Source organism: Anolis carolinensis, chromosome 1 (genome assembly GCF_035594765.1).
Source record: "Anolis carolinensis isolate JA03-04 chromosome 1, rAnoCar3.1.pri, whole genome shotgun sequence".
In the NCBI taxonomy this organism is placed as follows: domain Eukaryota; kingdom Metazoa; phylum Chordata; class Lepidosauria; order Squamata; family Dactyloidae; genus Anolis; species Anolis carolinensis.
This window is the reverse complement of record NC_085841.1, coordinates 24339814-24362006: the sequence shown is the minus strand read 5'-3', so window position 1 is coordinate 24362006 and position 22193 is coordinate 24339814. Positions and strand designations below refer to the sequence as shown.

The window sequence follows — 22193 nt, the reverse complement described above, 5'->3', positions numbered from 1 at the left end:
CACATTGTTGGCTCATATTTAACTTGTTGTCCCCTAAGTAAATCTGTGACATGGATGACATGGATTGCCAAAACTCACAATGCTTTATCAAAGCCACCACCATATAGTTCAACTTCAAAATGGAGACTCAGCTCTGTACTACATCCAAGGGGTACAGTTATGGCAAGCTGGAGGAGGAAAGAAGAACAAAACGATCCAAAACTGATTGTAATCTCGTGACAACCTTGTTTTGAAAAGATCGGCAGATTTGGCCACTGAATCAGTGAGACTAGAAAATGAAGCAAATGTGGCTCCTGGACTTTGCACTTCGCTACCCTTGAAATAAAGAAATGTATGTCTATGTTCACCAAGTTGTGACATTGTTTTACCTGTCTTTGAAATTCAGCAAGAAAAACAGAAAAAAGGATGGCTTTAGCTACAGTAGTGTCAGTACAACCTATCCTAAGTAAATCAAGCAGAGTTAGTCTATTCTTCTCCAACTGCCAGAGATGTCTTCCAGAAGTATCCTTGGCACCATCACTGTAGGCATAAAACCTATTGTTTTAGTGCTCAGAACTCCACAAGAAGCTTAAATAATAAGACACACTGTCTCTCATCATTCTGCATGCAGCAGAAGGAACTACAAAGTTTATACATTCTTGCTTTTTGTCGCCTAGAAATGTATGACTAATGAAATACTTTTATAAAGTACTGCTCATGCCTCTGTCATTCATATACTTACATCTTTATTTTGAACACGCAGACAAAAAGTAAATCCAGATCTTTGAGAGCCAGCATTCTCTAATCAATGTCTCATTCTGCAATTGCTTTCTGCTCCTCTGGACACCCTGAGCACACAGGCCTTATAAGAATACAGATCAACCTTTATTCTCTGAAAGCTACAACCCAGTGGAAAGTAATACTAGAATTTCATTGATTGGTTACTTTTGTATTCTATATTTCAACAAAGGAACTCAGAGTAAAGTCTTTAGCCTCTTGTCAAATAGATTAGCTTTGCCATCTTTAATTCACCTATTAGGGGACATCCAGGAGGCATTATTTCTAAGTTAATGTGTAATGGATTACTCTGTAAGTAAGTCAGTTTCCCAAACTTTCAAGTGAGCATAGCTGATAGGTAAGTTTGCAATTAGTTTTGTAACATATAATTAAACCACACTGACCTTTTTTAGTTCTTATTAAACTACACCATATCCTATAGCTGAAATAAAGTGTTCCACTAATATGACCCCAGTTATGTATGGGGGTCATTCTACTGCATCAGGACACATGACTATCATTTTATGAGTTGGAAGTATGAATAAGATAATCATGGAAACATGTTTGTCAACCCTGTGTCTCCCTGTTGAATATGCCCTGACCCGAACATGTATTTGGCAGGTGTATTTGAACAGAATAGCCCTTCACATAGACAACAAAGATATACCAAAATCTTCTATGTGGCAGCATCTTGATGGGGATCAACTTGTGGTTAAGACATTTCCTTTCAAATACTTTCAATATTTGGGAACTGTCATACTTTACCAAAGTTGCTTTCTACATTTTCTTGTGTAATGGGATGCTTTAGTTTGGTTTTTCATACCTTTGAGTGCATTTGTCAATAACTGCTACTTTTAGCTACTTTGTACATAAGATAACAGACAGATAGATACCGTGTTTCCCCGAAAATAAGACAGTGTCTTATATTAATTTTTGCTCCTAAAGATGCACTAGGTCTTATTTTCAGGGGATGTCTTATTTCTCCATGCAGAAAAATTCACATTTATTGTTGAACAAAAAAAATGAACATTTATTATATACTGTACAGTGGTTGTCATTACAAACCAGCATAACCAGACAAACTGTGAATCCTATCAATAATTTCTTGTTACTACCATTATTTCCATGTACAACACTTTATGGTATGTACATTTACCAATCCTGCATGCTCTGGTGTTCGGTTCGGTGGGCATGCATCCAAACAAAAACTTTGCTAGGTCTTACTTTTGGGGGAGGCCTTATATTTAGCAATTCAGCAAAACTTCTACTAGGTCTTATTTTCTGGGGATGTCTTATTTTAGGAGAAACAGGGTAAGGTTATATGTATACAGATACACACAACAGGGAGGAATACATTCCTAAAAGCAGCCTTCCCCTGCCCAGCATCCCCAGATCGCTAACTAATGGCTATGTTAATTATGGACTATGGTGATGTCAGTCCAGAACATCAAGAGGGAAGGCTACATTACACAAATAATATTAACAACAATATTTATATATTATAGCAGCTTACATTTAAAATGTTATATAGCTACGTTTTCAATTGCTACCTGCTATTTTAAAAGAAAGTTGGTAAGTTTGAATCTGATTTAACAAGAACAGGTATTCATTAAAATTAAGTGAAAGCAAACAAATATGACATAACACTTTAGAGACGGCAAGCTTTCTTTATGCAAAAAATGCCTATCTGGGCATTACTTATAGGGTTATCACAAATAGATTTTTAAAAATGACACTTTGGAAAAAATTCTCAAAATATCAAGATCCCTTTTCTTACTTTCTTTCTTTTTTTAAAAAATGCTGGACTTATGAAATGTAAGTCACGATTACTGTTCCGTTTACAGGGGTGTTAAGAATGCAAATGGTTAACAGTAGTATAAACTCCCTCCTTGGTTTAAGTTTGAATGTCTAGAGCTATTACACACGGCATTCATCTGAATTCCCTGTTTATGGGAATGAAATATGTAGTCATTTGAAGTCCACAATATGTATACTGTGTTTGTAATAACTGTAGATTTTACAAGCACATTATTCTTTCCATTAGGATTAAAACCTCACCGAATAGCAATTTGTGAAAGAATTCTAGCAGAGCCTCGAGCCCAGAACTCTGACCTCTGATGAGATGCTTGGCAGTAGCGAACTCCAAGTCTAGGCAAAACATCTGGTTTGAGTTAGACTTCCTTAAAAAAAATAGCCCCTGTACTGGGGAAACTGGTATTCACTTAGCTTTGTCTATATACTTTGACTGACTTCAGTGCTGCCGCAGGAATTAGAAAAAAAAACAACCAGGACGGCTGTCAATCATGGCAGACTTCTTGGTGGCCCGTGCAGAGGCAAACGTTTACATTAAGAGACATTGTATGTTATTTGTTCATTTTCCTTCAGTGTTTTTCTTTTATTGGAGTTTACGGCTCCTCTGTTTATTTCAAAAGTGATTGCCAACTCACTTGCTGTCCAGTTGAAAACTGCATTTTGGTTCCTAAAATGTGTGGTATTTATTCCACTTTAAAAGCAAAAAAACAAAACAAAACAAAACCAAACAAAACCCAACAACTTATTTTGATCAGTTGTAATAATGCTCTTTTTCATATTTTGAATAACATAGAGTATATACATAAATCCCACAGCGAATAAATCCTATTGGGTTTACATTTATGGAAGAAACATGTGTAAGTATGTGCTTACTATAGCTGACACCAGATAAGCACCGTTTTGTGTTTTAAGTTGTTGTTTTATATGATTATTTGTTTTATTCAATTACATTTTATATTGTGTTTTATTTTATGCTTTGCTTTTAGGCACTTCTGTGCTGTGTGTAAGCCGCCCCGAGCCCCTTCAGGGAGATCGTGGCAGGATACAAGAATAAAGTCATTATAGTTATTATTGTTCTGGGAAAACCGAAGAGAAGCACTGCCTTCCTCCGTTATCTGTCTCTGTGCCGCTTCTGGCCTTTATGAATACCTGCATGGGAAAATGGCAGCGGCAGAAAAGTCCCATGAGGTAGCGCTGGTGCTTTCCCCTCTCTGTGGAATGCCCTTTGGCTTATCCACACATCATATAAAAATCTATAACTTCATGCCCAAACCTTTACCCTCAACTTATACATGTCGACTTGTACATGAGTATATACAGTACTGCATCAAATCTCACGTCTTTTGTGAACTCACCAAATTGACTAAGACAAATATCTCTTTTCCTCTGTCTCTGTTCTCCCATTTACAATATTGTGCAGTAAGTAATACAATTTTTTGTTTAAATGACTGCTTCAAGGACTAAAATTAGTTTAATGTACATAAATGACATTCAACATATGAAAGTACTATACAAATACTATATACTTTATTATATGTTGTTGTTGCTGGTGCCATTAAATTAAAAGGACACTTGTATTTTAAAAAATGCGGATCAACAAGTGATATGATCCTAAAACTGAATGATGAACTAAACCCATGATCTTTAAGGATTGGGTACAACACATAGAATGATAGTCTATCACTACTAGCAATGAGACATAAACCACTCAGTCGGGCTTAGTGATCAGTGTCCAAACTGACAACATTACATGCCAAAAAAGGAAATAAAAAGAGTAATCCCTCTGCCGGTGTCTCTGTGTGTGCATATATGTAAGAATGCACGTGTATGTGAGTAAAGAAAGATGAAGGCAGTTAAGACAGCCCACTTCACAACACAAAAGGTAAACTGTGTTTGTTTCTCCAAAACAAACATGACAAGTCTCTCCATTTTCAGGATTTTATTCCAGGCATTTTGTTTAATACCTAACCAATATTATGCACCTAGTTTGAAATTCTGACATTTCAAAATTCAAATTCACAAAATTCACAGGTCCTTACTTTGAAATGAGGAAACATGATAATTTAAATGTGATAGTCTACTTTAGTTACCTGGGGGCCAATCAAATTTTAGTATAGGAACGTGAGGGCCAGAGACATTCCAGAAAGAAAACTAATTACATAATTAATCATAGAATAGTAGAGTTGGAAGAGACCTCATGGGCCATCCAGTCCAACCCCCTGCCAAGAAGCAGGAAATCATATTCAAAGTACCCCTGACTGATAGCCATTCAGCCTCTGCTTAAAAGCCTCCAAAGGAGCCTCCACCACAGTCCGGGGTAGAGAGTTCCACTGCCGAATAGCTCTCAGAGTTAGGAAGTTCTTCCTGATGTTCAGGTGGAATCTCCTTTCCTGTAGTTTAAAGCCACTGTTTCGCGTCCTAGTCTCCAGGGCAGCGGAAAACAAGTTTGCTCCCTCCTCCCTATGACTTCCCCTCACATATTTATACATGGCTATCATGTCTCCTCTCAGCCTTCTCTTCTGAAGGCTAAACATACCCAGCTCTTTAAGGAGCTCCTCATAGAGCTTGTTCTCCAGAACCTTGATCATTTTAGTTGCCCTCCTCGGGATATATTCCAGCTTGTCAACACCTCCCTTCAATTGTGGTGCCCAGAATTGGACACAGTATTCCAGGTGTGGTCTGACCAAAGCAGAATAGAGGGGGAGTATGACTTCCCTGGATCTAGACACTATACTCCTATTGATGCAGGCCAAAATCCCGTTGGCTTTTTTAGCTGCTGCATCACATTGTTGGCTCATGTTTAACTTGTTGTCCACGAGGACATTATGTAATATTTAATTACATAATTAAAATATTTTTCCAGTAAGAAGGGCAAGGACCAACAAAAATAAATTGGTGGGCCGCATGTGGGTTGGATCACACTGGTCAACATAATCTGGAAGTCCGGAATAGGGGAATAGCGTCTAGATCCAGGGAAGTCATGCTCCCCCTCTATTCTGCCTATTATGCCAACATCTGAAGGGAGATGTTGACAAGCTGGAAAGCGTCCAGAGGAGGGCGACTAAAATGATTAAGGGTCTGGAGAACAAGCCCTATGAGGAGAGGCTTAAAGAGCTGGGCATGTTTAGCCTGCAGAAGAGAAGGCTGAGAGGAGACATGATAGCCATGTACAAATACGTGAGGGGAAGTCATAGGGAGGAGGGAGCAAGCTTATTTTCTGCTGGCCTGCAGACTAGGACATGGAACAATGGCTTCAAACTACAGGAAAGGAGATTCCACCTGAACATCAGGAAGAACTTCCTCACTGTGAGGGCTGTTCGGCAGTGGAACTCTCTCCCCCAGACTGTGGTGGAGGCTCCTTCTTTGGAAGCTTTTAAGCAGAGGCTGGATGGCCATCTGTCCGGGGTGCTTTGAATGCGATTTCCTGCTCCTTAGCGGGGGGTTGGACTAGATGGCCCATGAGGTCTCTTCCAACTCTACTATTCTATGATTCTATGAATAAAGCAAATTCTATCACACCAAACTGATGGAAGGTTTCATTCAGTGTGGGGTCATTAAAAGTTCTTGAAAAAGTGAACCCATTATCTGGAATGACAGAATTGATTAGTTCCCTAGTGCTCTCTTAGACTTGCATTGAAGCCTCCCACGGGTACATTTTGCTCACCTGTAACTGACAAAAATAACAGAAGCAGTCATCCCACAGACTTTCTATAAATAATCAAATGTGTGGACTCAGATAATTCATTTCAAAGCAAATATTGTGGATTATCTGCCTTGATATTCTGGGTTATATGGCTGTGTAGAAAGGCCCTTAGTGGACAACAAGTTAAATATGAGCCAACAATGTGATGCAGCAGCTAAAAAAGGCAATTGGATTTTGGACAGCACCAAAAGGAGCTTTGTGCCTAAATCAAGGGAAGTAATGATGCTTCTCTATTCTGCTTTGGTGAGACCTCACCTGGAATACTGTGTCCAATTCTGGGCACCTCAGTTTAAAAGAGATATTGACAAGCTGGTGTCCAGAGGAGGGCAACTAAAATGATCAAAGGTCTAGAGACCATGCCCTATGAGGAAGGAGAGTCTTAAACAGCTGGGTATGTTTAACCTGCAGAAGAGAAGATTGAGAGGAGACATGATAGCCATATATAAATATTTGAAAGGAAGAGGGAGCAGGCTGGTTTTCAACTGCCCTGGAGACCAGGATCCAGAGCAATGAGTTCAAATTACAGGAACAGTGTAACTAAGGGATACTGGGAGTTGTAGCCCACAAAATCATTTCTAAGCTGTAGTGTAGTTAGGCATTTGTTGTTTGGCATTTGTCCCCAGTGTTGTTATCCATTCTTTGGGAGAAAATGGTATCATTTCAGTGCTTCAATTATGCTTTCGAACCTCTTCATAACCAAACTATTGGGTCTTTCTCTTATGATCCTATGTTACAAAATTGATTATATTGTTTTATCTACCCGCACCCCAAGCAAACCCAGAAACCTACTCTGGCCTTGGACCTCAAGATCCAATTGAATCAAATTATTATTTTCTTCTTTGCATTCACCCAGAGGTTGTTAGTCTGGTGAAATCTTTTTTTCATATTTATGAAGTTCCATAAAACATATAGTGTTTATTACTTTAGTTTATTTCTATTTACTTAAATCTCCAAGGTAAAACTCCAGTGGTGGCAGTGTTACAGTTCAAAAAAGCCAAAGCTTATTCTATAAATGTGCCTTTGTGAACTGGGTGGAGGTCTTTTGCATGAATGCAGGAGGTTAGTAATCAGGGTCATGTTGTTTATACATTGGAAGGGTTTTTTGGGGGGAAATCCAATTTTCATTATAGGATAAAATTTTATAGTTAGAAAAAATCCTCACACTGGCAATCAAGATTCAATAAATTGAGAAGAGAACTCCAATTAAATAGTAATATAATGTTGTTGTACAGCAGGGGTCCTCAAACTTTTTAAGTGGAGGGCCGATTCATGGTCTCTCAGATTGTTGAGGGGCCGAATTATCATTTGAAAAAAAAAACCCGAACAAATTCCTATGCTCACTGCACATGTCTTATTTGTAGTGCCAAAAAAAAAAAAAAACCAACCCCCCCCCCAGCAACAATTATTTATTTATTTGCTACATTTATACCCCACCATCTCTCACCCCGAAGGGGACTCAGAGCAGCTTACAAGTTGTATGTACATACAATATATTATATTATTAGCATAGCACAATATTAGCATTATATATTACTATACTGTACTATACCATTATACCGTAATATTATTAGTAATATTACATTTAATATATAATATATAAATAATATTACTATATTATACAATATTATTATATTATATTATTATTATTAGCCACCCTGAGTCCCCTATTGGGTGAGAAGGGCAGGGTAGAAATACTGTTATAAATAAATAAATATTATATTGTATTACATTATAATATTATTATCAATATTATATGTATATACAATATATTATATTATTACCATATCATTCATTTACAATATTTCATTTACAATATTGGTAAATGAAAGAACAATACAATATTTAAAAATAAAAATAATTTTAACCAACATACTGTAAACTTATCAGGATTTCAGTGGGAAGTGTCGGCCTGCTTTTGGCCATTGAGATAATCAAGTAGGATTGTTGTTATTGTGTGACTTCAAGTCATTTCAGGCTTTGGGCAAGCCTAAGTCTAAAACTGAGGGTGGGGGCCAGGTAAATGGCCTTGGAGGGCCGCATCCGGCCCCCGGGCCTTAGTTTGGGGACCCCTGTTGTACAGTATGTGTGTGTGTGTGTGTGTGTATGATGTAATATGGGTATGTGTGTGTGTGTATTGTGTGTATGTATACACATATACAAAGGGACACACACACACACACACATACACACACATATAAATAAAAGCTTTGGATAGCATAGGAAAGGGTTACCATCCCCGTGGTATTTGTTTTGCTGTCTGTGCCCCTGTTTATATTTCACCTCATTTTCTGCCCCTTTGATAATTAGATTTTGAAAAATTTGGCTTGTTGTGGAAACATAGACTGATGATAAAGCTTCAATGGAAATCCCTTTTCTCCATGATGACTCTTTCAGAAGTCAATTTCCCTTTCTAGGAAAAGATTTCTCCCACTTCCTGTTATCTCGCCCTGTTGCTAATAAGGGTGCTTTTGTTTTACCTCTTTTAAAACAAAAATAATAATATGAAAATTGATTTGAAAATCACTGGGTAGAAAGGCAAATAAAAAAATCTATAACACTGTACAACTTTCCTAGAAATATACTAAACTGAGGGCCAGAAATATCATCTTGTGAATTGCTGACAGATGCCCCTTAGTGTAAGGGATGTCTATTATTTGAGGAGCAGAAAACTTTAGCATCATCACAAGATATCCAAAAATTCTGTACAAGTTGAGTATCCAAAATGCTTAGGACCAGAGGTGTTTTAGATATCTGTTTTATTGGATTTCTGAATAACTGCATTTGCATATATGAACAATAAGTGTCCCAGATAGCGAAGGGGCTCAATTCTTTCAAGCCTCCTTACAGGAATACCAAAAAGTCACCAATATGCCAGCAGGAATGAAAAAGATGGGCCAGAGGTATAACATGGGAGATTTAGAATATGCCTATAGAGCACAGGATAACAGGAGAACATTAACCTTGGAGCTGGTACCCATACTTTACCCTTCATCAGTACCAACAGGATGAGAAATGAGGGGGAAAGTGTAAAGGTGACTATGAAAAGTATGTGTGCCATACCCTCTTAAACCTCCTACCCTGGTTAGAACAAGGCTAGCCCAGGCAATTCATCCATTCCATCTTCTCCCTGCAGCAAAGAACTTCCATCACTTCGTTGTAATTCTATTGCAAAACCATATATTTTTGATGGTCTGTCTTTTTGAGCCCAGGGGGAAGGAATCTGGGCTTTGGATTCAGCACAGTTGCTCACCTCGTTGCCACACGAGAGAGTATGTATTTATTTACATAGAAATCTCTTATTGCTCAATTTGAATTTTTGGACTTAATTTGGTTTCCAGTCCCAACTAGAGCAAACCCCATATAACTGGATTTATATGTGTACAGTCAGTATTTGATTCCATGGTTATAGTCTAGTTGGCACAAATAATTGGATTGAGTCCACAAGATTATAATGCTATAGCATGGAAACTGTTTTAAAAAGTCAAAGCACAGTAATCAAAGTTCAGGATTCCCCATTTCCATTGAAAAGAGCCTTCCTTTGATGAAAACAGCCCTTTCTTTTTTAATGATAACCAGAGTGCTTTCACAAAAATTGGGACAAAAATCATACCCTATGCCACTTTACCACTACCCACAGAAAGCCAAGACAAACATTTCAAGTTTTATCACACTAAAATCGTTCAATTTTACTGATTCTCCATGTTTAGTCTCGCAGTGGTCAACCTTGGTTGAACTTAAAGTTGGAGGAAATACAAAACAAAACAAAGAAGAGGAGATTGGCAACTGTCCTCAGGCACAAGATCTTGCAAGTTTGAATATCATTTCAGAACCATCATCTGGATGACAGCACCAAAGACAACATTCAACTTAAATAATCTTGAATGTATGCAGTAGAGTAAATTTGAATTTGTTTTGATTTAAGGTCTTCCAAAGTTGAGGCCAACTTGCTGAAGAAAAAAAACATTAAACTATCTATAACCCTGTGTCAACATATGATGCTACTGGGAATGGTAAGTGAATTAATTTTCCAAGGAAAATTAATTACTTATGACTTTCACTTGTAAAAGCAAACAACGTAACTCTGGATTAGGGCACATTTAATTTCTGTTTAGAGTAGTGATTAATTTAATTTCATATAATTCATGGTATGTAATGGAAAGCAGAACAAAGATGAAATTTTAGACAATGACTGACACAGAAAAAGTGTATATTTATGTTGGTGATCCAAAAATAAGGGTCAAAGATAATAATCTATGTAATAAAACAAGATATTCATTGTTATGATAAGTGTTGTGGATGGGGAGGGAACAATTTGCTAAAAATATTAGGTTGATAGAATCAATAAAAAAAGAAATTTTAAAACAAGACTCTATGCATGCTTTGCGTAAATACCTTGCTAGAAAATAAAACACTAACTTATTACTGCATGAGAAGCAACATTGCTTTACTAAATCATAAAATGCATTGATTAGAATGCACTTCTGGAAGAAATCAAGAGAAATAACAAAATAATTTAAATATCATAGTGGTAATAAAATGTCAGTTTGAATGTTAAATTATATAGCAATGCAAAACTACCAATGGCATTCGGAAAAACCTTGACCATGATCCAAGATTAATCTAGTCTGTCTTCTATGTAGCAAGCCACTTTTCAAACTATATACAGATGTATGTTTTGGGGGGTATTTATTATAGTGACTGACACAATAGAGATATTTAAAACCCTGAAGCAAATGTTGGAGGCTACTAGCTTCTTGACATGCTCTGATCTGAATCAAAGGTTATTTTAGACAAAGTGGAAGTTATAAAACAAAGAGGAGAGTATATGATGGTGTGGCATTTGCTATTGATAAATTGACATTAGGTATTACCTACCATATTGAGGCCACAAGATGTTACAAAAGATGTGGAGAATTTTAGAACCTTCTGATGTATATCCAGCCATACTTGGGTACCATTCTGGTCCTCTTGGCTTCCTCAGATTATTATTCCTTATTCTCCATGACACTCATTATTTTGTGTTTTCCTGACTTTCGTATGGCTGCCACTCCCTACCGTAAAAGATTAAAACACCTCTGCTAAATCTTTGTCAGACAAGAGCTTTAAACTAAAATATGCTGATACCTTTTGTCCCACTTCTTTGCCTTTGGTCTTACCGCCCACTGGAATGCAGCTGCTGAAAATGCCTGTAATATTAAATTAAATTTGGCCCTCTGGCAGAATAAAGCTTCCCACTTTTGTGCCTAGTTATCAAATCTATATAATCAGAAGCTTTCTTTCAGTACTCTTGCATCTGGTGGCTTCCCTATTGCAATAACTGACAGCTAGGATGTTATATTTTAAGAATCTGAAGTGCTATGCAACTGATGTTTCCAATTTTTTCCATTATGATTGCAGATTAGTGGTTCCCAAAACGTGTGCATTTTAGGAAATGCAACCAGTCATTGTATTTCCTTGCATAGGGATGTTATATCCTAGGCATTTGCATTCACAGAAACAAATAATATTGCATAACCTGCACACAATGTTTTGTTTGAGAGAAACAGTCCTGTAATTCACATGCCTGTAATAAACAACAAGATGCTTGGACTCACAAAGATGTAATTGAAGATGGTTGCTTGATGATTTAACAATACCTCCCCACCACAATGTGGTTGATAGGGAATGGGGTGGAAATCTCTAACAGGAAATCTGCTGATTGCTTTAGCTAGATGTTCAGAGCTGTCTCACAATGGATAGGTTTCCTTAATAGCCAGGTGGCAAGCGATGCTAAATAGAAATCTAGTAAAAGGGAAGTGTTCTTCTTTGTTGCCCATCTAATATCTTTTATGAGGAAAGTTTGCTGTTGAAAAGATAATTACTCAATTGATGTTACCACTTCAAAAATGATGGTAGATGATATGACGAAAAGATCTAAATTTTAAGGGGAGAGGAGGAGGAGAAAGGGAAAAAGACAGGTTTAAAAATACAAATAATTTTTTATACCCTATACTTCCACAAAAACCAAGTCAACATCATGGTTGCATAGAATTGCTAAGGGTTCATCTACTCTGTAGAACATAATTTGACATAATTAAAGTTAACTGTCATGGCTACAATGCTATGGAAACATAGAAATAATAGTTTACAAGGTCTTTAGCCTTCTCTGTCAAAGAGCTCTGGTATCTCACCAAACTACAATTTTCAGGATTCCATAGCACTGAACAACAAGAAAGATTTATATGACTGATAATGGACAGATTATGACCTTGAACTTGTGTAGTTATAAATTGATGTTTTATACTTGATGTTTTGAACTATTTGTTTTTATCTGTATTGTGATTTTAATTATACATGTTTGGCATCTAATGGTTGCCGCCTGCTGGTTGTGAGGACACCCTGGGTCTGCCCCCCTCCTCCCCCCCAGGAAGGAGGGGTGAGCAGGATGAGGTACAAATGTATCAAATAATAATAATAATAATAATAATAATAATAATAATAATAATAATAATAATAATAATAATAATAATATCAAACTTCATTAACTCTACAGTACAGGTGAACACTAAGACGACCATACTTTTTCAGAACATCTGAATCATCTGGAATAATCTTGTGGAGCTGGTGGATTAAAAGGACTAGTCTTCTTCATGAAGTGTATCAACAAATATCTATATTGTGGAATTGTTTTCTTTGCCAATATCTCCAATCCATTTACTATGGCAACAACAGTAATCTGGATTTGTTTTTCAATTGCAATCTTCATGCAATGTCTGTAATGCATATGATCATCATTTTATTAATCAAATAGACAAGAATATTTTCAGTTTTGTGGACCTTGTATGATTTTATTATATTTTCTAAATTAACAGTGTAATATTGTAAACTATTATGGGATTTTAAAAAAATGTATAAAAATAAATTTGACAAATAAAGATTACTTGGATTAACTTTCTGCCAAACTCATTTCTAAAATTGCTACCCTAAGGCATGCCTCTTAAACTTCTGTTAGCCCCTAAAATTTCCATAGAAATCAGAGCTTATGAATATGGCATGCACTGACATCTAAAATGATTGTTATGTATTCATTCACAGATGGAGTAAATGTGGTGCTTTTATGAAATGTTATGCCCCTGTACTCTTATAAATGTAACTATTTTTGAAGTTAAAGAAGTAAAAATAAAAATCACATTGCAATCAGGAATTCAGTTGTTAAACAGTATATTGGATTAACCTTTTTATTAGTATAATCACAAATGAATAAGTGTAATTATTGCTGCAGGCAATGACAATTTAAATACATTACAAAAACCTCAACAGTTTTTACTCCAAAACTGTACCCTACATATTAAATTCTTCTGTGATTTTTTTGTCAAATATTGTATAAATATAAACATATCCAAAATATGAAACTTCTCCAATTCCTTTTATAGTCTTTTATAAAAAATAAAATTGAATTTTAAAATTTTCCATGATTAAGAAAAAACACACATACATGACTAATTTTGTTTTGTTTTTACCTTTTTTTACGTTAGAGCAGGGTCAAGGTAGGGATGTCCATTGTCTTATTTAATATTTAATTTGTGTATTTGTGTACAAATAAATCTGACATATGAAATTTAGAACAAGAATGGAATAGAGAATTGGCATATTCAGTTCTGACTAATCGATGTCCATTAGGCTGCTCTGAGTTTTATGGGATGTATAGCCATGTTCCAGAAGCATTCTCTCCTGCTTCTGGAACATAGCCATACAGCCCAGAAAACTCACAACAGCCGAGTAATTCCAGCCATGAAAGCCTTCAACAAAACAATGTCTATTAGTTTTTACATCTATAATAAGTTTTGCTATAGATTTCTAATGAGATCTTTTCAGCAGAAATTGCTATTTTTGGCATATTGGGCACCATAAGATCTATTCTAGATAGGCTTTTCTAAACCAGCAAACTGTTGGAAATGTAATACTGCTAATGCTTCATGTTTGGGCGTTATCTCATTGTTAAGTAAATTTAGGGAAGAAGAAATCATAGGAGTAAATTTGGTTTAGGAAAGTTCCATGATATACATGATATATTCATGTTATCTTGAGTTATTCACCTGCTTTTGAAAATTAAAAAGAGCTAATGGATGGATATTTTCCACATCCCTTTGACTGCTAAAACATTTCTACTAGACTATTACAAATTGAGGATCAGATTTTTTATAATGTATGCTGATTTCATAGGAATTTGACATTCTAAATCTAAAATTTGCTCCATCACATAGTTTTTTTCACAGCTTGCTTTAACATTCTTAGATTGTAATATGTTATTGATTGAAGTTAGCACTGAAATTAGTTATGAAATCTCAGAATGAACAGTGTGTGCAGTGTTTATTATGGTTTTTGAGTGAGCATATATAAGTCCCACATCTAGAATGCATCTCCTCATCTCCCACATTAGTATTGCATATCGCAATGGCTCCAACTCATCATTCACACTCAATGAATGTGGAGTGAAGACAGAAATGAATGTTTGTTGAACATTTGAGATTACTATAGAGCAATGGTTCTCAACCCAGATATTTTGGCCTTCAGCTCCCAGAAATCCTAACAGCTGGTAAACTGGCTGGGATTTCTGTGAGTTGTAGGCCAAAACACCTGGGAACCCCCAGGTTGAGAACCACTGCTATAGAGCTTCATCTCTGAGTTTTCCAGACCTATGAAATACATATAGAGTGTTACTTGGGAGAGTCCTTTCCATTTGGGAGCACCTTTACTCTGCAATGCTCTAGTCACTGAGGTTCATCTGCTGCTCACTCCAAAGTCTTTCTGCCACAAAGCAAAGTATCAAACCATTTTAAACTCATCAATTTACTTTGAGTAATTTTGTATTATTTTTATGCTCCTTTGATAGATTTGAAGATTTGCCGTTTTCAACTTATTTTCATACATTACTGACTTTATAGTATCCTTGAGAGTTTATTGCCAGCATGTTTTTTTCATGGGTGGAGCATAAATCTCAATTAATGAACTTCATAAAACTTTTATTTCACATCTTTTTACAATGAAACAAAAAATATTTCAATGTTCGCGGCCCCATCACCTTGGGACAAACGTTTCAAGGGGGCAAAGATGCAAAAATAGCTATCTGGGAGACAAACCACACTTTAAAACGTTGACAGCAGAAGGCCACAAATCAGACCACTGAATAATATTTTCCCCTCAAATACCGTAGTTTAAGCATATCTAAGCAAATGGCACACTGCTCTGTGGAAGTTTTGTTCACCTCATAAATTAGCCACCTCATTTCCCTCATCATACACACAGAAAACCAGGAAAAACCCTCATACATATTTGTTTTAATAAAAGTAATAAAGCAAGTCCAGAAGTTACAGTTGTTATGACATAATCACACCTCGGAGACTTAAAAACCACTCAGCGGCACATCATCCCTCAAAATCACTTTCTGCAAGCAACTGTCTCAAGACACCAACCTTCTACTGTATTTGTAATACTCTCCAGTCCTATTCATCTAAGATATATGTATACACGTGCACATGCTATAAGCTGAAAACACACACAAATATATAAGTACTATTAGTCAGCTAACAAACAAGATCTATACCTGTTGAAGTAAACGTGGTCAATCTATGCAATCATATGCATTTAAACACAAAACAAAACAAAAACATTCCTGAAATAAGTTATAGTAGCTACGTTTAGATATAACACAAAGTCACACATTAGTATTATAAGAAAGAACCAAGATAAAATCCAGTTTCTTGTTCTTTTCTCCCTTTCTTCTGCACTTCCATGAGATCTGATGTTTCTACTTACATTTTAGATGGTTATCTACTTTATGAATCATGGCTGGTTAAAGCTATGGTTAGTGCTATAAACAGTGGTCTGAAACCGGCTTGTTCCGACTAACTATAAGCTTAACACCTGCTGTGATTTGTATTTCTAAAATTTGGAGTGAAAGCTTCCCAAATCATAGCCATGGTATTGGGTGGGCATATTAGCTTAATGCTCATATTAATGTTCCTGCTCCAAGCAGAACTCTAACTGGATCATCAATTGTTTTGGGAAGCCATAATGTGCAATGAATGAAATAATAAGACACTGTTAATCACAAACAAAAGTAAAACTTTCCAGCAAACCCGTCGATTTAGTGTTACTTGTCAATTAAATACTCAGGAAATCAATCAGCTTCAAGATGGTGCAACATAAACGACAGAACAATGATACTTGACTTTCTCTGTAGTAACCTCACCCCAACAGCAAGAAAACCTAGGGATCTCAGACATAAAAAAACAGACCTTTCTGCTTCGTTTTGTTTTAAATAAGGAAATATAACTATGATTGAGAGAGTAAGTGTGGTATAGTGGTTTTGGTCACTGGAAGACTAGTGTTGGACTTCCCACTCAGCCATGGAAATCTTCTGGATGGATTGTCACCTTGCCGTGGTGAGGGGGCTTGCGTGTTCCGATGAACCTGTGGGCACAACCACTGGAGTGATGCACTCCCAGGAGTGGCCGCAGGGGAGGTTCCAGACCAAGCACAATCCGAAGACCCAAAGACCTCAACGGCGGAGCAGGCGGAGGATAACATGGTACATGTTACAACGGCTGTGAAGGCTGAAGAAGGCTGCAACAGACTGAGAAGCCACTGTCGTTGTGTTAACCACACCACTGCTGGAACCTCACTCTATGAAGACTGTGTGTTGACAGGCCATGCACCGACCTCCACACATTAAAAAAAATCACGCACAGGCATCTTCCAACAAAAATAAAAAGAAACTTACAAAAGTCCCATGGCGATCAGCGAGTGGCGACGGGGGCAGGACTGTGAAATCTGGAAGCCCCTAGTCACAGACTGGCACATGGGCGGTGGATATGGACTCAGTCATTCTACCTCAAGGACCGAGGCAGTTGAGTAGTCCGGCAGCTGTATCCATGACTGAGCAGCCCTTTTTAGGATCCGCTCTGCTCACCCCACACGGGGAAGGGGCTAGAAAAGATGCCCTAAACATAGTCTGCCTCTCCTACCCTGACTGGACTGCCGCGTCCAGAGGGGTCACCACTCTGCGGCCAAAAAAGAAAAATGAACTTTGAACATGGAACGTACGGACATTGTTAGATAAAACTGACAGCGAACGCCCCGAACGCAGGACTGCTCTCATTGCAAGGGAGCTGGGACGTTTAAGATTGACATAGCAGCCCTTCAGGAGACCCGGAGAGCAGGAGAGGGACAGCTGAAGGAAGAAAAGGGAGGCTACATCTTCTTCTGGAAGGGACTGCCTGAAGAAGAGCGAAGAATACACAGAGTTGGCTTTGCGATCAGAAACGACCTGGTGAAGCACCTGACTGAAGTACCCACTGGCATCAACGAACGACTTTCAACCCTCCGAATTAACCTTGCCAAAAACCAACAGGCAACCATCATATGCGCCTATGCACCAACTCTAGATGCTGACGAAGACATCAAGGAAAAATTTTACTGTCAGCTGGATACCATCCTATCGGAGATACCTAAGGAGGACAAAATCATCCTCCTGGGGGACTTTAATGCAAGAATCGGAAGGGACTCTGACCTGTGGCCAGGGATCATAGGAAAAGACGGGGTCGGAAACAGCAACTCGAATGGCATCTTGCTTCTCACCAAATGCGGAGAGCACAACCTTGTCATCACCAATACGCTCTTCCGCCAGAAAAACAAGCTCAAGACATCATGGAAGCACCCTCGGTCAAAGCATTGGCACCTCCTGGACTATGTTATCACACGTGCCAGAGACCGCCGCAATGTGCTTCTCACAAGAGCCATGACAGGTACTGATGACTGCTGGACAGACCACAGGCTAATCCGATCCACGATGGCTATCAAGATCGTCCCCAAACGCAGACTCCAAGGAAGAAAAACAAGGCGCAAAATGAACACCCAAGCCCTTCAGGAGCCCTCCAAACGAGCCCTTCTCCAAACAACACTCAAAGATCGTCTACCCACAGAACACCCCGAAAATGTTGAGGAACATTGGAACAAACTGAAGACCTCCATCATCACAGCCTGCGAAGAAAGCATTGGATACCTAACTAAGAAACATCAAGACTGGTTTGATGATAACGACAAAGAGATCCAACAGCTGATTGATAACAAAAGGAAAGCCTTCCAAACATGGCAGAGAGACACCAACTGTGCTGCCAAGAAAAAGATCTATGCCAGTGCAAAAGCTGAGGTCCAAAGAAGGACCAGAGAACTCAAGAACATCTGGTGGACAAAGAAGGCTGAAGAAATCCAACACCTTGCAGATACCCATGACGCTCAGGGATTTTTCAAAGCCACAAAGATCATTTACGGACCAAGAAACCATGGCATACAGCCCCTACGCTCATCAGATGGAACCAAAATTCTGAAGGACAAAACATCAATTGCACTACGTTGGAAAGAGCACTACCAGAACCTGCTGAATCGCAGCTCCAATGTGGCCGAAGAGACCCTCTCACAAATCCCGCAACAACAAACCAGGGATGAGCTTGCAGCACTGCCTAGTTTGGAAGAAGTCAGCAATGCCATCAGCCAACAAAAAAACAACAAAGCCAGCGGACCTGATGGGATTCCTGCTGAAATCTTCAAAGAGGGTGGACCTGAGCTGATACAACAACTCCACCAGCTCATTGAAAAGGTGTGGATGACCGAGAAAATCCCAGCAGACTTCAAGGATGCCACCATCATCACCCTTTTCAAGAAAGGGGACAGAACAGACTGCGGGAACTATCGTGGTATCTCCCTTCTAACCTCGGCCGGGAAAATCCTTGCAAGAATCCTTGCAAACCGCCTTCTCCCTGTCTCAGAAGACACCCTCCCAGAATCCCAGAATGGCTTCCGTCCCTCCAGAGGAACAGTGGACATGATCTTCACTGCTCGACAGCTCCAAGAAAAATGCAGGGAACAAAACCAACCTCTGTACATGGCATTCATTGACCTTGCAAAGGCATTCGACACAGTGAATCGCAGCGCTCTCTGGACCATCCTCCAAAAAATCGGGTGCCCTGACAAATTTGTGAACATCCTGCGGATCCTCCATGATGACATGATGGCAACAGTCTTGGACAGCAACGGCTCCCAAAGTGACCCATTTAAGGTGGAATCAGGCATCAAGCAGGGATGTGTTATTGCCCCCCACCTTATTTTCCATCTTCATCGCTATGATACTTCACCTTGTTGATGGGAAGCTTCCCACCGGAGTGGAAATCATCTATCGGACAGATGGCAAGCTATTTAACCTCAGCAGACTGAGAGACAAAAACCAAGGTCACCACAAAATCTGTTATAGAACTCCAATATGCTGATGACAACGTAGTCTGTGCGCAATCAGAAGAAGACCTACAAGCCACTCTAAACACCTTCGCAGAAGCATACGAGAAGCTCGGCCTCTCACTGAACATCGAGAAAACCAAAGTGCTCTTCCAACAGGCACCAGCTAATCCCTCTGCAAAGCCAGGAATACAGCTTAACGGTGTAACATTAGAAAACATTGACCATTTCCGCTACCTTGGTAGCCACCTCTCCACAAAAGTCAACATCGACACTGAAATACAACACCGCCTGAGCTCTGCGAGTGCAGCATTTTTCCGTATGAAGCAGAGAGTGTTTGATGACCGGGACATCCGTAGAGAGACCAAGGTGCTTGTTTATAAAGCCATTGTCCTCCCAACCCTGCTCTACGCCTGCGAAACGTGGACTGTGTACAGACGTCACACCAAACTCCTGGAGCGTTTCCATCAGCGTTGCCTCAGGAAAATCCTGCAAATCTCTTGGGAAGACAGGTGGACAAATGTCAGCGTGCTTGAGGAAGCAAAGACCACCAGCATTGAAGCGATGCTCCTACGCCATCAACTCCGCTGGACTGGCCACGTTGTCCGAATGCCTGATCACCGTCTCCCAAAGCAGCTCCTCTACTCCGAACTCAAGAATGGGAAACGGAATGTTGGTGGGCAGGAAAAGAGATTTAAAGATGGGCTCAAAGCCAACCTTAAAAACTGTGGCATAGACACTGAGAACTGGGAAGCCTGGCCCTTGAGCGCTCTAATTGGAGGTCACCTGTGACCAGCAGTGCTGCGGAGTTCGAAGAGGCACGAACGGAGGGCTTAAGGGAGAAACGTGCCAAGAGGAAGGAGCGTCAAGCTAACCCCGACCGGGACCGCCTTCCACCTGGAAACCAATGTCCTCACTGCGGGAGAATATGCGGGTCAAGAATCGGTCTCTTCAGTCACCTAAGAACACACGCCCAAGATACCAAGGTTGGAAGACTATCGTCCTCGAACGACGAGGGATCGCCTAAGTAAGTAAGTAAGTAAGTAGTGGTTTTGGACACTGGAAGACTAGTGTTGGACTTCCCACTCAGCCATGGAAATCTTCTGGATGGCCTTGGGCAACTCACATTATCTCAATCTCAGATGAGGCATGGGAGGAAACCTTCTGAATACCTTTCCAACAAAGCAGACAGCATGCACACATATCATTGACAGGTGCTCATACTGAGAAGAATGGGGGACGCCTGACTAGACAGAAGTACATGTGAAAAAGATGTACTGTGGACAACAAGTTAAACATGAGCCAGCAATGTGATGCAGCTGCTAAGAAAGCCAATGGGATTCTGGCCTGCATCAATAGGGGTATAGCATCTAGATCCAGGGAAGTCATGCTCCCCCTCTATTCTGCCTTGGTCAGACCACACCTGGAATACTGCGTCCAATTCTGGGCACCGCAGTTGAAGGGAGATGTTGACAAGCTGGAATGTGTCCAGAGGAGGGCAACTAAAATGGTCAAAGGTCTGGAGAACAAGCCCTATGAGGAGAGGCTTAAAGAACTGGGCATGTTTAGCCTGCAGAAGAGAAGGCTAAGAGGAGACATGATAGCCATGTACAAATATGTGAGGGGAAGTCATAGGGAGGAGGGAGCAAGCTTGTTTTCTGCTGCCCTGCAGACTAGGATGCGGAACAATGGCTTCAAACTACAGGAAAGGAGATTCCACCTGAACATCAGGAAGAACTTCCTCACTGTGAGAGCTGTTCGGCAGTGGAACTCTCTCCCCGGACTGTGGTGGAGGCTCCTTCTTTGGAGGCTTTTAAACAGAGGCTGGATGGCCATCTGTCGGGGGTGCTTTGAATGCGATTTCCTGCTTCTTGGCAGGGGGTTGGACTGGATGGCCCATGAGGTCTCTTCCAACTCTACTATTCTATGATTCTATGATTCTATGATTCTAAGTAGAGAAGGAAATGTCCACTCCACTTACCGGGAGAGAACTCACGATTTCCCACTGGTATCCCACTGAGAATCCTCTACTATGATTTAATGGGCCTATTCACGCCCCTAAAGGGATACAGAATTAGGAGCAAAAACTTTTAAACCAATCTATATTCTCACGACAGTAATACCAGCAGGACACTTTAGATTATTAGAAGACATTTCCCACTGTCAATTAAAGAAGAAGGAAGCCTTTGAGAAACAATGTTCCCTGAACTTCCTCTCTCTCTCTCTCTCTCTCTCTCTCTCTCTATATATATATATATATATATATACACACACACACACACACACACACACACACACACACACACCCAAAAGCTTTGCTGTAAAATATCCAGTTTCATTTTGGAATTGTAAAGACCCCAGAACAAAATGCTTGAAACGAAAGAAAGAAAACTCTATACATTCAAGTACCAAGGGAAGAAGGGAAGGCCAGAAAGAGGAGAAGGCATGGAGTTACCCACATTGTATTTAAACTTCATATTAGGTATTTCAATTATACATGATAAAATCCTTCTTTGATCAAGACCCTGGAGCAATACATGGGAACTAGGGGGAGAAATTAGTTCAACTGTTCTCCCTCAAGGAGCCTACATATAAAAGCATTATTCGCAGATTTTATTTGACACAAAATGCTGCAGTTACATCTGGAATGAAG

The 22193-nt window shown here is 39.2% G+C and overlaps 1 protein-coding gene across 2 annotated transcripts in view; it reads right to left on the bottom strand.

The window, feature by feature from the left end:
- Positions 1-22193, bottom strand: part of srbd1 (S1 RNA binding domain 1) — a 226358-nt gene that overhangs the window by 64711 nt on the left and 139454 nt on the right. The gene's annotated exons all lie outside the window — the stretch shown is intronic.